We start from the raw sequence: 13,881 nt of genomic DNA, 5'->3' as shown, positions 1-13,881 counted from the left end.
TAGTTTTTCTCGGATGACCCATGGGTTTCACACTGGCTTACACCACAGAAGTATTTCGGAAGCACAAAAAATAGTAAAAATGGGCTATCTTTTTGAAAAATGCCACAACTGTGGTAAAAAAACATAAAAAATTAGTCAGCACTGCATTTTCCTGAAAGCTGGGAATGTGGTGACTTTAGCACAGCAAATCGTTTGCTAATGCAATTTTCTAGGAGAAAAAACACCAGACACTTATCCAGAGATATTGTTACCTATTTTTTCCCTGATAGAAGTTGGTTCTAACACTATGGGCTGCCCAGATTTTTCACTTTTTGAGCCCCAATTGTTGAGTTTTTATTTTGGGGAGCCTCAGAAGTTGGGACTCGCCCACAGTGAACTCAGGATGAAAGAGACTGCATGAGGTTTTTACTGATGTCCCCCTGGTTTAACCAGGCCACTGCGCAGCAGCTGGAGTAAGGGACTCCGGGCTGGTTACATGCAGACACAGGTGTATATGCGTGTGCGCATGAGTAGAAGCTGCGCAGGAGAGACTCCTAGCGTGCGGAGTCCAGGAGCAGCTACAGAGGGAATGGTGTGGCAGGACTTATGCAGAATTGGGTGGTGACATGGAATGGGCTTTCTAAACTGGAAAGGAACATGCCAGGGAAAGTCAGTGTGTTTTTCTTTTTTTTCACTTCATTATTCCCCTATGGGGGTGTGGAGCCCATGGGCTAGAGTAACTTTCATAAGGCCTACAGATTCCAAACACACACTAAAGTCCACTGTAACGGATGTGAGAAAGAGTATTCTGCAGAGTCCAAAGTCATCTTTGTACTGGTTTTGGGTCATCCATTTGGGTGGCCATTTTGAACAAACCCAGAGGCTGGGCAGGAAGGAGGGAGCAGGGGCAGTGAAGTGATGTGTCGCTGTTTGATAGGGCAACCAAACACTTCCTGCCAGCCCCCTACTCCACTTTTAAAAGTGCTTCCACAAGATGAAAAGCTCTCTCTGGGGTGTGGTCTGCTGAGGCAGAAGGTGCTGGATCCTGGCGCAATGGGCAGTTGGAAAGAGGAACCCCCTGACTGCCCACTCAGGATCCTAAACAGCACCAGGAGAAGAGTCCAGGACCAGTGCACAGAAGCAGGGGCCTCTGTGCAGGGAGTAGAGGCCCAGGAGGAGAGCAGGCAAAAGGCTGGCGCAGGGAGCCAGTGAAGACAGCTCCCTGCTTAATTGCCCCTCTCAGAGACCCAGAGCGCAAAGGAGAGTGCTTCTCATGGCTGGGGAGCACCACCAGGAGCAAGAAGAGGCCAAAAGAAGGAAGATCGGACCCCTGGGTGCTGAGACATGCCCCCCAGAAGGTGAGCGACCTTTGACCTGTGCTCAACTGATGACGAAGCGCATGGGGCTCCACTGCCAGTTCAGAGAATGCCCCCGGGGTAGGTCACATCCCGGGAGCTGCCCCTGAAAGAAGTTAAGTCGGGGTGCAAGAGCCCCTGCGGGGTGCCAGGAGCCCACCCTGGCCCCGACGAAAGAAGCGGAAGTCGGGGAGTGCCTTCACACTCCCGTGAAGGTGGCCGAGGGGCCTGAGACCCCATCCCCGTGCCCTGCAGAGGAGAAGGAGGCCCGAGGAGTGCCGGCGCACTCCCCCGAGGTCCAAACAGACCTTACGGAAGCTCTGTGTCTGCCCGGAGCGGGCAGACCAGAAGAGATGAGCCGGTTCCCGCGGCAGCATGCAAGGGTGCTGGCCCGGTGGGTAGCCGGCGGGGGCAGCCGGGGGTGGGCTGCCCTCCAACACACAGGCATGTGGGGGTCCTGAGTAGGACCGGGACCACGAACATGAAGAGAGGAGCTGCACGGGGCCTGGGTGGGACCGGGCCTCCGAAAACCCGCAGAGCAGCCGGGGCCCCTCAACGAGCCTCGTGATGCTGAAGGGCCCGGGTGGGACTGGGCCCAAGAAGAAGTGCAAGTTGCGCAGCTCTACCCGGCACAGCGGGAGAGCCGCTGTTCAAATATACAGACACAAATGGAGGAGTTGCTCCATAATGCCCTGCAGGCCCGGACTGGCCTGCAGGGAAAATCAGCAGTTTCACTGCTTGTGGTGGCCCCAGGAGAATGGGGTCACCACCATTCGGGTGCAAAATTGCCAGGGAGCTGCTGGGGATGCGCAGTCTCCCCCAGCTTGAAGAGGAAAGTCCCTCCTAAGTTTCTAGGGGACCTAAGAGAATAACCCCTCCAGGGCTCAGCAAGCATTTAAACACCTTCTTGGCTAGAACCTTTGTTCTACAGCTGAGGGTATATGGAGATGTGCATCAAGGAGTGAAGGGCTGAATTGGGGATATCTGGAGAAGGGCATCCCCTGGAGGCAAAGAGGTGTGATTGCACCAGAAATGCAATTACTAACAGTTATTTCTTTTAGATGGACTGAAGGTCACCTGTGTAATGTGAAGTGCCTGTGTAAGGTGATGTTATAAGCAAAGTGGGGTTATGTTGCCAGACATTCCTGCTAGGGGGTCTGGCTGTATATGCGCAATCCTGTGATTTCATCTGTGATGCCTATAGAGTCTGTATTTGCAATGCAGTCTAATAATCCACAAATGTGATGAGTACTGTCATTCTGGAGTGATGCTGAAACATGTATTTTTGACGCTGTGCATAGGTGAAGAACCCAGGCTGCTAGCCCTTAAGGGTACACTTCATGGTCAGTAGGAAATGCTCAGTCAGGATTGTGTGTCACCAAGGTAGGGTTACCTATTTTAAATGCTTGTTGAGATAATGGGGTGGGTCGCCACTGGGATGGTGCCAGTGCGCAGGGCCCTCACTCCAGGTTATATTCAACTAACTGCATTGGGGCAAGAGGACGTGCATACATGGGAGTGGTGGTACTAGACCCCACCCCCCCCCCGGTGGGAGGGGTGGAGATGTTCTGCAATGTCACAAAGTAATTCTAACAGCTTATGTATATTTGTAAATTGGTGCATAGTACTGAGTAGTGTGTGTGTGTTGATTAAATATACTCTTACTTTTATAACGCAAATTACAGACTGGACAATCAATTATTGAGTGTTATTTCTGCACACCTGCAAATGGCGATTACTAGCCCACACCACCTCCCTTGAGTAAGCCTCAGACTGCTCTGCAATGCTACCCTCTGAGAGTCAGGCGCTGCTCTAGGGTGTTTGGTTCCCAGTGAAGGACAAATGTAGTCAGGTTATTTGTGCAGGCCTCACAGATGCTGCCTCAGTTTCCAACATTCACCCAAACTGTAAATTGAGCTATATTTTGGCTATTGAGCCCTGAGCATGAATTACCCTAAATAGCCAAATGAAGGGCTCAGCACTTGGTGGGGAGGCCCAGCAGTTAAGGGGTTACGTATATCTCTGCCTCACCCTTTATCGACCATTAAACAGGCTCTGTTCACCTCCTATCGCTTTAGCGACTGAAATTGCATTTTCCTCAACCCTATTGCCCAGGCAAGGTGTGAATGACTGTCATCAGGGTCTTCCTGGAAAACAAAAGGAATTTTGTGGTAGCTTCTCTTCTGCGGAATTACGATCAACACACAAAGGAATTGTTACTGCAGGGGGTCACATAAAGGAAACATAAGCCAGAGAAAAATGTTTAGTGAGAAGGGAGAATTTGTGACTAACTGCCACATAAGAAAAATGACAGGCTGGGGCATTCAATGTTTATGTGAAATAAAAGATATTAGGTCGTATTACACATTATCATTGTTTGCACCCGGCGCACCTTTCAAAAGGTGTGCCGGGTGCAAACAGGGCCGGACTGGGAACCAGAACCGGCCCTGGCAAAGTGCTCGGCCGGCCCCCCTCCCCCCTCCGTGAGGAGAGGGGAGGGGGTAGAGGTGCGATCGGGCTCCGTGACAGGGCCGGTTTTCGGCCGTTTTGTTACAGGGCCGTTTTTGCAGCATAACGGCCCTGTAACAAAAACGGCCCCAGGGGCCCAAAACCGGCCCCCAACCATGCGGCCCACCGGGGGATTGCCCGGTTCCCTCAACGGCCAGTCCGGGCCTGGGTGCAAACAATGATAATGCGCCCTTTTATGGTGAATGAGCTGCCTCTAAGGCAGCCGCTAACGTGCGCTGCTCCCAGGGCAGCGCATTCATCTGAAACCACGGAGCAGCTGCTCCGTGTTTTCAATGTGCAGGTAGTACCCGCCTGCACTTTACAAGGGGATTAGCGATCTCCTTGCAGGCGGTTCAGTTATTGACTGCACCATCCGGAAGGGGATGTCTTGGGGGTCCATGGGGCCCCTTTACCCACTGCAAAGGGCTACTCTCATGGGTCGCACCAACAGTGCAGGCTTCTTTGACTCTGCACCCCTGTCTGTAACGTGTTGCAGGCGCAGAGTCAAAGTAATTCCCTCATTTGCATAGGGCACTCCCCTATGCAAATGAGGTAACACCCTCTGAAGGTAGCGCTGGTGCATTACGTATTATAGAAAGGGACGCACGAGCGCCTGCGCCCACTTCTATAATATCAAAGTGCCCTGGGGGCGCGCAAAGTGGCGCAAGCGCCTGATGCGCCCCTGGGGCACCGTCTGTAATACGGCCTATGGTGTTTAACTTTGAAGCTGACTTTTTCATAGCAACACAGCACCTTTATTGTGACTCTGTAGGAAAAAAGTAAAGAAGCTAGTCTCCACTGTCGATTGTCAAGGCATTTACCCAGAAAAGTACCTGAAAGTTTGAGAGCAATTGGAGCGTTCAAAATCCATTCTAATCAAATCAAGCGTAATAAATATTACAATGTAGTACATAAAATAACAATCAACAAAGGCAATCCGTAATAACAAATAATGTGTAGTTGAAACATTCCAATATATTCAAAAATCCATAAAGCTAGTAACAAAGATTGTTGTTAAATAGAACTCATAAAGTCAGACGTTTGCAATGACTTATGAGTGATTTTAAATTACTCCCTACAGCACCACAGACAGGTTCGTTCGGAGAGACTGCAGAAAATGTAAAGCTGGTCTACATTGATGAAAGGCTCTCATTTTCAGAACAGGCCTTAAATAGCGCTTGGTGAACTGTTTACATTGCTGTAATAAGAAAGTGCAACAAAGTCTGACCAGTAAATTAATCACAAAAAAAGTTATGTAATGGTCAAGGGAAAAGATAATACTGTCAAGACGAAATCTCGTTAAAAGTGTATTTTAGCAAACATTATGAACTCAAAGAAGGTAAGACCCATAAGAGGGGGAGAACGAATAATTCCGACCCTGAGGATCGATTGTTTTAATAGTTTAACAAGCATTGTATAGAAAAAAGGGGCCCACAACTCCTGCTTAGCCTTATGTATAAATGTGTATATTGTGCTGCAAACTACGTTCAAAATACACGTTGCAAGCTGAGGTGGCGTCAGCATTCGGCCTGCCCGGCGCTTGTGCCGCTTTTAACAAACCCCAAACTCCTCGTGCCCCTCCGCTTAGCCTTATAAAGGTCCATCGGACCCGCATCTGGGCCTGGAGCCGTGTTGCCAGGGCTAGAAACAATAGCTGATTGGATTTCTTCTACACAAAACCAGGTGGTAAGAGAATTGCTTGAAAAAATAATTCTTATTGTGGATAGTATCTTCAGAATCATATCCATAAACGGATTTAAAAAGTGACTCACATATCAGCAGAGATAGTTGGGCCAGAATCATCCTTCTGCCATACAATTGCCACAGTTTGATAAATGTTTCTACATATTCCCCTTGTGCTGTGGGTTCAATCAGCAATTTATCCCAAAACAAGGTCCTATTAGAACTAACCAGCCGTAGAAATAGATAAGTAGAGTCCATTGCCTGCGACTTAACGCAGAGCCCTTTTTCCACCACCCTGACACCATTAGGGCTTTTGTATTTAGTGTTCAATTTGCTTTTTAGGCTTTTCAAGAAAGAAAAAATAACAGTACAAAGCAAACCACACCTACATACACTGGCCGGTGGGGTAAGGTGACCACAGGACTAGAGGCAAACAGGGGGAACAGAGGAGAGAGTTCAGAGCAGGGCCGGCTTTAGGGCAGTGCGACTGGTGCGGCCGCACTGGGTTCTGACCTGTGGAGGGGGCACTGCTATCTCAGGGGGCTCTGTGCATAGCAAAATATTATGATAGGAGAGATGAGGGGCACTTTTGCAGGTGGTAGGAGGAGGCGGTCATAAGATGTGGGGGCGCCATGTTGGGGCGCCAAAAGTGATTGTCGCACCGGGCGGCACCAGCACTAAAGCCGGCCCTGGGTCAGAGGGAGGGAAATACATGGTAAAAACTTTGGGGAGTAAAGGGGTAATGCTGTTGACAGTTCTCAGCTACACATGACGATGCAGCCTGGTCAATAATTTTGAAGTACAAATCAAGAGTTAGATAGAATTGATTGGTGAGGAAGGTCGGACATGTACAACTGCCTTAACTCCTGTGAGAGAAGGCGCGTGTAGAATTCTCATGTCCTACCAAATTGGGACAATCTATGGAAACCAGAGCTGTCAGTTTCTCCATACCTAAAAGTCCTCGAAGTTTATGAAGCCAGCCCAACTTCGATGGGATACTGCCCGTTCCCCAACTAGCTAAGATGGTTTGTTTTACTACATAAAGTGCCAGAGGGATGGCCTTGCCCCCTCAATGACTTCATGAGATAGGTGAGCTCATTAGGGAGCCAAAACAAACTAAATACTGCTCAGAAGTATGGTATGTCAGTGTCGTACATCTCGTTAAAAACCACCTGTATTTCTGACTAAAAGTTCCTCTGTTTGGGATATTGCCAAAGGATGTGTGTCAGTGTCGCTGGGCGGCCACACTGCCGCCAACAGCTATTGTCCCGTCCCATTGTTATCTCTCAGGTAAATAATACCGATAATGTATGATTAGGTCTCGTAGAGAGACCTATTGGGGTGAAACCAAAAAGCTAAACCAGCGGATTTCTGGAAGTGCACGTCCTCGTGCACGAGCTTGCCCGAGCCTTCCAGCAGCATTTCTCCTCCCCTTACCATTTGCTCCTGCCTCCGAGAGCTTCAAAGGGATCTGCTTCCCCGCCCACTGCTTCAAACTTCACGGCCGCCAGGCCGTGACTCGCATTTCTCCTTCCTTCGCGCCCAGCCCCCCTCCCAGCGCTGCCTGGCTGGCACATCAAAGGCTGCTGCTCCCCTAATTATTCACTGCCCACGGATGTCCTTGTAACTCGCATGAATACTTTCTTGCGCGCTCTCCTTTCCTCCGGTTTGCTATCTTATTCATTTTGCTTTTTTTATTAAGAAACTTTTGTAAAGTATTCTATCGTTTTCTGCAGTTTCTTCAGAACGGTAATGTTGGCTAAGGGAAAGTACAAAAGAAGTGTTGGGAAGTTAGTCTAATAAGTGAAAAAGGAGACCTTTATCTGATAATCTCCACCGTAAACCAAGTGCTCGAGCTCCCTTAGGTCACGCTGTTCTCGCCCTAGGGTTCTTTTATCCCCCTTCCCGATACCAATCCCAGGCAGCCTCTTTACTTTTCCCCCAATATACTCTGCTTCTTTGAGCCCTGTTCACCTTCCAGTGCTTGAGCCTAAAGTTATAATTGACTTGTAAAGCAAATTTCGAGTTTTGCACCTCATAATGGATGAAAACATTTGATAGTACCACATTATATTACTCGTTTTTTACGCAGTCAGTCGGATCTCGATTTTACAGTACCACTAGGAACGAGGCTTTAATTCTTGGCTGCAGCTTGCACTTCATTCACCCTTTTTGGACGTCCGTATCTGTTATTGTGTCTCTGCCTCTCTCCACCTCTGACTGACTCCGTCTCTCGACCTGCCCCCTTCACTCTCCTGCCTGCGCCCCCGTCCATTGGATTGCATTCCTCACAATCTCCATTGACCCACTTTTCACTTTGGGAGCTCAGGCTTCCTCGGCAGCAGTAATCTGAGAGAGATGCAAATTACTTTCCATTCGGCGAGCAGAGTCCGCTTTCATGCGCCTCTTCTCCCCTGTCCTTCTCTGGGGACCCTCCCCGTCCTCCTCTCCGTCACTTTACTGTATATTTCTGTGTTTCCTGCGCATCCTGCCTTATGTGCTTGCACCTTACATTTATTCATGGCGTTTTTTTCCCTTTCTCCCCCCATTAGGCTTGTTTTTTGAGCCCTTTTGCCCCTGTCAGACTCGTTTTTTGTGCCCTACTGCCCTGTTAGACTCGTTTTTCCCTTGTTTTTCTGCCCTCTGTTAGACTCTTTTTTTCCCTTGCAAACCCAGCATCACTCAGCGCAACCCCTGCATTACTCAGCGCATTCCCTGCATTACTCAGCGCAACCCCTGCATCACTCAGCGCAACCCCTGCATCACTGAGCGCAACCCCTGCATCACTCAGCGCAACCCCTGCATCACTCAGCGCAACCCCTGCATCACTCAGCGCAACCCCTGCATCACTCAGCGCAATCCCTGCATCACTCAGCGCAACCCCTGCATCACTCAGCGCAACCCCTGCATCACTCAGCGCAACCCCTGCATCACTCAGCGCAACCCCTGCATCACTCAGCGCAACCCCTGCATCACTCAGCGCAACCCCTGCATCACTCAGCGCAACCCCTGCATCACTCAGCGCAACCCCTGCATCACTCAGCGCAACCCCTGCATCACTCAGCGCAACCCCTGCATCACTCAGCGCAACCCCTGCATCACTCAGCGCAACCCCTGCATCACTCAGCGCAACCCCTGCATCACTCAGCGCAACCCCTGCATCACTCAGAGCAACCCCTGCATCACTCAGCGCCACCCCTGCATCACTCAGCGCCACCCCTGCATCACTCAGCGCCACCCCTGCATCACTCAGCGCCACCCCTGCATCACTCAGCGCCACCCCTGCATCACTCAGCGCCACCCCTGCATCACTCAGCGCCACCCCAGCATCACTCAGCGCCACCCCAGCATCACTCAGCGCCACCCCAGCATCACTCAGCGCCACCCCAGCATCACTCAGCGCCACCCCAGCATCACTCAGCGCCACCCCAGCATCACTCAGCGCCACCCCAGCATCACTCAGCGCCACCCCAGCATCACTCAGCGCCACCCCAGCATCACTCGGCGCCACCCCAGCATCACTCAGCGCCACCCCAGCATCACTCAGCGCCACCCCAGCATCACTCAGCGCCACCCCAGCATCACTCAGCGCCACCCCATCATCACTCAGCGCCACCACAGCACCACTCGGCACCACCACATCATCCCTCAGCGCTACCCCAGCATCACTCAGCACCACCACAGCACCACTCAGCACCACCACAACATAACTCAGCACCATCACATTATCACTCAGCACCATCACATTATCACTCAGCACCACCACAGCATCACTCAGCAGCACCACTCAGCACCACCACAGCACCACTCAGCACCACCACAGCACCACTCAGCACCACCACTGCATCACTCAGCACCACCACAGCACAAACACACCACCACTCTGCACCACCACATTATCACTCAGCACTACCCCATTATCACTCAGCACCACCACAGCACCACTCGGCATCATCACATCATCCCTCAGCGCTACCCCAGCATCACTCAGCACCACCACATTATCACTCAGCACCACCACAGCATCACTCGGCACCACCACAGCATCACTCAGCACCTCCACAGCATCCCTCAGCACCACCACAGCATCCCTCAGCACCACCACAGCATCCCTCAGCACCACCACAGCATCCCTCAGCACCACCACAGCATCCCTCAGCACCACCACAGCATCCCTCAGCACCACCACAGCATCCCTCAGCACCACCACAGCATCCCTCAGCACCACCACAGCACCACTCAGCTCAATTACAGCATCCCTCAGCGCCACCACAGCATCCCTCAGCACCACCATAGCATCCCTCAGCACCACTCAGCACCACTCAGCGCCACCCCAGCATCACTCAGTACCACTCAGCACCACTCAGCACCACCACAGCACCACTCAGCACCACCACTGCATCACTCAGCACCACCACAGCACAAACACACCACCCCAGCATCACTCAGCGCAACCACAGCATAACTCAGCGCAACCACAGCATCACTCAGCGCAACCACAGCATCACTCAGTGCAACCACAGCATCACTCAGCAGCACCACTCAGCACCACCACAGCATCCCTCAGCACCACCACTGCATCCCTCAGCACCACCACTGCATCCCTCAGCACCACCACTGCATCCCTCATCACCACCACTGCATCACTAAGCACCACCACTGTATCACTAAGCACCACCACAGCACAAACACACCACCCCAGCATCACTCAGCGCAACCACAGCATCACTCAGCGCAACCACAGCATCACTCAGCGCAACCACAGCATCACTCAGTGCAACCACAGCATCACTCAGCAGCACCACTCAGCACCACCACTGCATCCCTCAGCACCACCACTGCATCCCTCATCACCACCACAGCACCACTCAGCACCACCACAGCACCACTCAGCTCCAGCACAGCACCACTCAGCGCAAGCACAGCACCACTCAGCGCAAGCACAGCACCACTCAGCGCAAGCACAGCACCACAACAGCACCACTCAGCACCACAACAGCACCACTCAGCACCACCACAGCACCACTCAGCACCACCACAGCACCACTCAGCACCACCACTGCATCACTCAGCACCACCACTGCACCACCACACCACCACTCAGCACCACCCCAGCATCACTCAGCGCAACCACAGCATCACTCAGCGCAACCACAGCATCACTCAGTGCAACCACAGCATATCTCAGCAGCACCACTCAGCACCACCATAGCATCCCTCAGCACCACTCAGCACCACCACAGCACCACTCAGCACCACCACAGCACCACTCAGCGCCACCCCAGCATCACTCAGTACCACTCAGCACCACCACAGCACCACTCAGCACTACCACAGCACCACTCAGCACCACCACTGCATCACTCAGCACCACCACAGCACAAACACACCACCACTCAGCACCACCACTCAGCACCACCCCAGCATCACTCAGCGCAACCACAGCATCACTCAGCGCAACCACAGCATCACTCAGCGCAACCACAGCATCACTCAGCAGCACCACTCAGCACCACCACAGCATCCCTCAGCACCACCACTGCATCCCTCAGCACCACCACTGCATCCCTCAGCACCACCACTGCATCCCTCAGCACCACCACTGCATCCCTCAGCACCACCACTGCATCCCTCAGCACCACCACTGCATCCCTCAGCACCACCACTGCATCCCTCAGCACCACCACTGCATCACTAAGCACCACAACTGCATCACTAAGCACCACCACTGCATCACTCAGCACCACTGCAGCACCACTCAGTGCTACCCCAGCATCACTCAGCACCACCACAGCATCACTCAGCACCACCACAGCATCACTCAGCACCACCACAGCATCACTCAGCACCACCACAGCACCACTCAGCACCACCACAGCATCCCTCAGCACCACCACAGCATCCCTCAGCACCACCACAGCACCACTCAGCACCACTCCGCACCATCACAGCACTACTCAACTCAACCACCGCATCACTCAGCGTAACCACAGCATCACTCAGCGCAACCACAGCATCACTCAGCAGCACACTCAGCACCACCACAGCATCACTCAGCACCACCACAGCATCACTCAGCACCACCACAGCATCACTCAGCACCATTCAGCACCACCACAGCACCATTCAGCACCACCACAGCATCCTTCAGCACCACCACAGCATCCTTCAGCACCACCACAGCACCACTCAGCACCACCACAGCACTAATCAGCGAAACCACAGCATCACTCAGCACCACCACAGCACCACTCAGCTCCAGCACAGCACCACTCAGCGCAAGCACAGCATCACTCAGCGCAAGCACAGCATCACTCAGCGCAACCACAGCATCACTCAGCACCACCACAGCATCCCTCAGCACCACCACAGCATCCCTCAGCACCACTCAGCACCACCACAGCACCACTCAGCACCACCACAGCACCACTCAGCAGCACCACTCAGCACCACCACAGCACCACTCAGCGCAACCACAGCACCACTCAGCGCAACCACAGCATCACCCAGCGCAACCACAGCATCACTCAGCGCAACCACAGCATCACTCAGCGCAACCACAGCATCACTCAGCGCAACCACAGCATCACTCAGCGCAACCACAGCATCACTCAGCAGCACCACAGCATCACTGGTTCAAATATCTTTCTCTCAATGTTTCAAGCTTTATGCCACAAAAGATGCCACAAAAAGATGTTAATATTTCACTTCTGTTCTTGGATTTTCGTCACTGAACATAATCTTCACAAAAGTTATTTACAAAGGTTTAAGCTATTGCCATTATAAATTACAATCACTTTTATTTAAGTATTAATTATTTAAAAAAATTAAATGCCATTGTTATTTGTAATATCAATACATCTAAGTCACGTAAATACAAAACATGTTGCATTACAAATGCTAAAGGTGTCACATTTGCGAAAGTTATAACTATTGACATTGTAAATGACATAGCTATTAATTTAGCTATTTTCAAAAACAACACATGAATAAAAAAATTGTCATTTACAAAACCAATAGCTCAAACTTTCCTAATACGAGACCTATTGCATTGCAAATGCTTGTTTTTATGAAGGTTTCTTTGCTATCGACACTGCTTTTCGAGGTGCAATACCTTAGGGTGTTCCTAACATTGCTGTCCCGAGGATGGGACCCTTCGTGGGGGAGTGTTCTTACAACTATTACATTTCCAGTTAATATTTTATAAAGTATCAATGTTCCTCATGGGCGTGGTTTCGTATGCCCGAAATGTATGTATATCTTTTCATATTGACGGATCTTTTTATGTACTTGTGTGAATCTTGATTGGATAATATATTTTAATGTATTGATTTTACATAATTTGTGTGATTTAAAGGCATTTTATTTTTTATGGCAGTGGTTGGCCAGATTAAGAGTAAAGAGTGAAACTCTGGTAAATCTCTTTACTCCTGCACTCTAAATATGTTTTCCTACATCTTCCTTGCATATTAATGGTTGGTTTAACAGATATGAAGGCATAGGGATATATAATTGTTCTCTTAAAACTGTCGGGGCATAAGCCCATTTCTAAAATTCTGTAGCATAGGGAGCTTTAGAGGTTTTTGTTAGCAGAATTTGACTTATAGTTGTTTGGATATACCGCCTTACAATGCTTTGTTACTATTCCACTCAATGCACTTTAGATTTGTCCAGCAGATTGCTCTTAAGGCACATTTTGCATGCACTTTATTATCAATGTAGGAACATAAATATGCAGTTATATGTATGATGTATTTCCTGCAACTGTACTTTTATGATTTTATTTATAATCAAATTACGTTTTATGATGATGATGATGATGATGCTTTGTGTTGTAGAAGCTTAGCCTTTAGATTCAAGGTGCCAGATTGTGTTGTGTCATGGGGAGTGCGTATGGTTCTGAAAATGGGAGAGTGGACAGATTGGCCAGCTGTACCCATTTCTACTCCCATGTCGGCTGCAGTGGGTGTTTAATTCGCCATACATCCTCAAGCCCCATATCCCTCAACAATTGAAGAATCACAGCTGAATAGGCCCCAGTTGGACCTATTCTTGGAGATGAAATGTCCATGAGGGCATCCAGCACCAGGTTGAAGTTCCCGACTATCAGTATATCAGTGTCTGTGGATGTCATTACCCTACCCATGGGCATCCAGGAGGGAGGGCTCTTAGTGATCGTTGGGGCCTTACACCATGGCTGTTGTAAATGTGTATGTGTGTATGACAATTCAGAGAGCTAGCATTCTGCCAGTTATCTCTGCATGCTTTTGTATAACCCTTGCCAGGGAATGGTGTAGCCAGAAGGACCACTGCTCGGGCACGTTATGGAAGCCCATAGGGGAGTTTTCAAAGTTTC

This window comes from Lissotriton vulgaris, unplaced genomic scaffold, assembly GCF_964263255.1.
Source record: "Lissotriton vulgaris unplaced genomic scaffold, aLisVul1.2 SCAFFOLD_500, whole genome shotgun sequence".
Taxonomy (NCBI): Eukaryota; Metazoa; Chordata; class Amphibia; order Caudata; family Salamandridae; genus Lissotriton; species Lissotriton vulgaris.
The sequence above is the reverse complement of the archived record's forward strand: the minus strand, read 5'-3'. Positions refer to the sequence as shown.